We start from the raw sequence: 4375 nt of genomic DNA, 5'->3' as shown, positions 1-4375 counted from the left end.
GGCACATAGTAGGTGAGAAAAGAAGAAGGTAAAAAATAGGTGAATCTGAATATAAATGAATGCATTTGAAGAAGTCCATATGCGTATATAAGAAAAGGAAGGGTTGTCTCAGAAACTGGTTTGGCGTTGAGAAAAACAAGGAGAGGGTTTGCACTGGTGGATCTGCGTCGGTACGTATGACGCCTTCAACACAGAGAAGGCCTCGAAGTTGGCGTGTTCTTCGGGCGGGCCACAGGGACTTCCACTTTCTTCTCGTCTCGGCTTCCCCCATCCTCGCAGGAGATCCCATGCTCCATCAAGGCTGCTACTCCATTTATACTTCCCAACATCCAAACTCGCGCTTTAACAAAACTAGTGCTAGAGCCCAGGTAATAATTACCAATATAAATTACAAATGATTTATTTATTTATTTTATGAATAACAAGAAAGTAGCATTTTTTTTATTCCTTATTTCATAACCTTTTAAATTGGGTTATCTGTGTGTGTATTATAGGAAACTTTGGTTAAGGCTTCAAATAAGTGAGTTAGGATAATAATTGACCCGTCGCTATTTTATTCCCTGCTTTAGTCAGGAAATAAAATGAGGTATTATTGTGGCCTTTGGGATGTCACACGGGATGCGGAATTGCGTCTTAGCGACTCTCTTGTTTATATTAAAAAAAAAATTCAGGTTCAAAAAAGAAAAAGAAAAATCTCTTAACTACTGCATGGTTGGGGGACTACTTGAATTAACTTGATATGTTCATCCAAAATTGTAAAGGACCTCACACTTTTGGTATTATGAAATTTGCGTATACATGGGGGACGGCTCATCAGCAACAAAACTACCGTTTTTGTATCTAAAGCTAAGAATAATAGCGACTGATCAGTTATCCTAAAATTAATACCAGAAAATACAAATTTTATTCACGAAACATTAATGATTTCTTATATAATTTCAATTAATTATTCTAGGTTTTGAGTGAGATATCAAGACTTGTGGAGCTATACAAGGACGAGGAGATCAGCATAACCACCACCTGCCACAGGTTGGGAGCCGCGCTAGCGACATTGAATGCGACGGACATCGTCTCTCAATGGCCTAAAAAAGCCTAAAGGCAACCCCAAAAAGGTATTCATAATTATTACATCCATCATTATTGCTACTAATTTTCAATCTTTATTGATAATTATGAGTTTCGTGAATGCAAATATTCAAGGCCTGCCTGGTTACGGCTTTCGCGTTTGCAAGTCCTAAGGTCGGGGACTCGGAGTTCAAGAGGCTATTCTCGTCTCACCAAGACCTCCGAGCCTTGCATGTGAGAAATGCCCTCGATTGTAACAAACTACCCCTTCATAGGGTACTCGGACGTCGGGGAAGAGCTTTCCATCGATACCCGAACGTCAAATTTCCTAAAGAGCCCAGGGAATGTGTCGACATGGCACAACTTGGAGGCATATCTCCATGGCATAGCGGGGGATCAAGGGCCTCGGCTTTGGTCAACAAGAGCATGGACGAGTTGAAGGACGAGTTCATGGTGCCCGTGTCGTGGTGGTGTGAGAAGAACAAGGGCATGGTTCAACAAGAGGATGGCTCTTGGAAGTTGATGGATCATCAGGACGACCGTTGATTACACTTTATCTAAATATAATTAACTCTATTTATTTACACATATCAATTGGCTCTACTTAAGAGAACTGCAAAGTCATTTACATTTGACTGCTTGAATCAGTTCGTACGAGCGAGCGTTAAAATCAATGTGTAATTGTTTCCGTGTCACCGTTATGAAGATGACTATCTCACTATATAAAATCAAGTTCCATTCATCGATTGATGTCCTAATAGATTTCTTACAGTGACTATCAATTACAATATACTGCAACTATAATGTATATTAGCAAATAGAAAAAGGTTTGATTACAACATCTATGCGCATATGCCTTCAGGAATTGAAATTCGTTAAGAGACTTTGGTCGTTCTTGACAACCCCCAACCCCCTTCCATTCTAAAAGCACTAGTAGAAAACCTAGATGCCACGACTTTTTTCATTGTAGAATCCGAAGTTGCAGTAAGATTTCATTGACGAAAAATCTTACATCGTAGTGGAAAATAGTTTCCACAACAGTTATTTATAGTTGCGGAAACTAATTTTTTTTATTCATTTTTTTTATATCTCATTGCGGTGACGTTTATCTCCCTCGTGGAAACTAAAAAAAATTAGGTAATTAACCAATTAAAACATTTGAGATTACTATATAAAGATAACATGTTATTCCTGATTTGTCTTTTCATTGAAATAAAATAATAAAGTATTTATATCAATTTACATGTATAACTATATAGACGTGACTATTTATCTAATATTTACGACACATTGACTATATTTGAGTGAGTATATTGTAACCGATGACCACCTCGATCCTCTTTGCCCTTGCCCCTATTAACCACTTGCAACCTGTGCACTCAAACGTGCCATTCCATTGTTTGGGCTTTGAGTTTACAAGCCCAATAATCACATGTTTATTGCATAGGTCGGTCCCAGATTTTGGTTTTTGGGATATATATGTCTGTCTTGATTAGTTTTGAGGATATACATTATTTTGTTTTCTTTAGTTTTATCTTCAATATAACCAGAACTACGACAATTTCAATAGTTTTTTTTTTTTTTTACCAAAATTAATTATTTATATTTTAACTCAACAATATAATTACCTATTTTATGTAATTACATATTTAACCATTTTCTTTTCTTCTCATCTTTTCTTATTTCATTTAAGTTCCTTGAAATAAAAAATTAATAACCCAATTTTTTCTATAAGACACATATTCTCTAAAGATCTATTTCCATCCATAAAGTTATTGACAAATCTTCAAGGAAACTTTTAGATTTCCTTGAAGATTTATTAACATCTTAAAATTAATTAACAAGCTGTCAATAAATCTTCAAAAAGATTTTTAGATGCTTTGAAAATTTGTTGACATGTTTGTCAATAAATCTTCAAATAAATTCCAGATTTTTTTGAAAATTTATTGATAATCATGTCAATAAATCTTCAAAGGAAAATTTCATATGCGAAAAAAAAATCTCAAAATCATACTTCTTAAGTTCACATACAACTTCATTTTGTATATAAAATGCATTTAATGAATATTTCTAACCCTTGAACTTTTAAGAAATAAAAATGAAGAGAGAGAGAGAGAGAGAGAGAGAGAGAAAGAGAGAGATAAACTTACGTAGATTATCATAACTACTATTGTCGCTCATTTTCGGACAACGATTTAGAAGCCTCAAGCGGTTAGACCCAAGGCCGAACCAAGTGGTCTCGCTTTGGCTTGAGCGTGTCGGACTCGATATCTCGAGTCTCCCCTTAGCTGTCAATGGTCCTTGAGTTCGTCGGCATACCTGAAAAAGATAAGAGAACCGTGAACTAGGAAGGGAAAACAGAGGGGGTGCCTCTGTTTACCTCTCCGACGCTCAACATTAGTGAGATTGAGGTGGAGTATAGAGGTTTTAGAGGGTGAGAGGCCAAAGATGAGTGAAACGAGTGACTCGAAGGTTCGACAGCGTTTCAAGGCTCAAAAATGGATTACCTTTGGGAGAGGACGGACCTCTGTATTTATATGCGACCAAGGGGTGTTTTGGGCAACCCCTTGGCCGAGTGAGTTTTTGGGTCGGCCATTGGCCGGCTGAAGGTCTGGGCCGGCCAATGGCCGGGTGAACTTGGGTCGGCCATTGGCCGATTGAAGGTTCGGGTCGGCCAATGGCCGGCTGAACTTGGGTCGGCCATTGGCCGGCTGAAGGTTTAGGCCGGCCAATGGCCGAGTCAAGGTTTTGCCGTCCGGTGGCTGTCTGAAGCCTTGCACGGGTCGTGTGGGTTGAAAAGACGCTTTTGTCCTCGTCGGTCCGAGACGGGCCAACAACATTAGCCCCCGAGTTTTCGATCGAGCGTGGGTCGAGTGGAAACTCAGTACTTGCTCTGACGTGTGGACCTGGGATGAACGCTCTCGAGTTTGTGAGCACACCGTAGAAAGACTTTTAATGCATCGCGAGGGATAGCCTTATTTTGTGTCACGAGAGACGACTTTTGTGCGTCGCGAGGGACAACTTTGGTTGTCTTTCGTTTTACGTATCTTATGTTCTCGATATACTATCGTAATCGATTCGCACGGTTTTGCTGATGCGCGTCTTATTTTCTCGATTTGCCGACGAAGGCGTAATCAATTTGCACGTCTTGTCGGTGCGTGGCTTATTTTCTTGACTTACCAATGAAGGCGTAATCGATTCGCACGGGTTGGCGGTGCGTGGATTATTTTCTCGACTTACCAATAAAGACGTAATCGATTTGCACGGCTTTGTTGGTGGTGCGCGGCTTATTTTCTCGACTTACCAATGA

At 39.3% G+C, this 4375-nt stretch overlaps 1 pseudogene across 1 annotated transcript; it reads left to right on the top strand.

The window, feature by feature from the left end:
• Window positions 1–1856, top strand: LOC149384584 (phospholipase A1-IIgamma-like; annotated as a pseudogene). The gene is made up of 3 exons (XR_016301451.1): window positions 1–368; window positions 956–1112; window positions 1201–1856. The product of XR_016301451.1 is annotated as a phospholipase A1-IIgamma-like (transcript).
• The last annotated feature ends 2519 nt before the right edge of the window (window positions 1857–4375 follow it).

The sequence above is a fragment of the Urtica dioica genome, chromosome 9 (assembly GCF_054948205.1).
Source record: "Urtica dioica subsp. dioica isolate 48M chromosome 9, U.dioica_male_clone48M_v1_H2, whole genome shotgun sequence".
Taxonomy (NCBI): Eukaryota; Viridiplantae; Streptophyta; class Magnoliopsida; order Rosales; family Urticaceae; genus Urtica; species Urtica dioica.
Note: the sequence above shows the minus strand (reverse complement) of the source record. Positions and strands in the feature narration are given on the sequence as shown.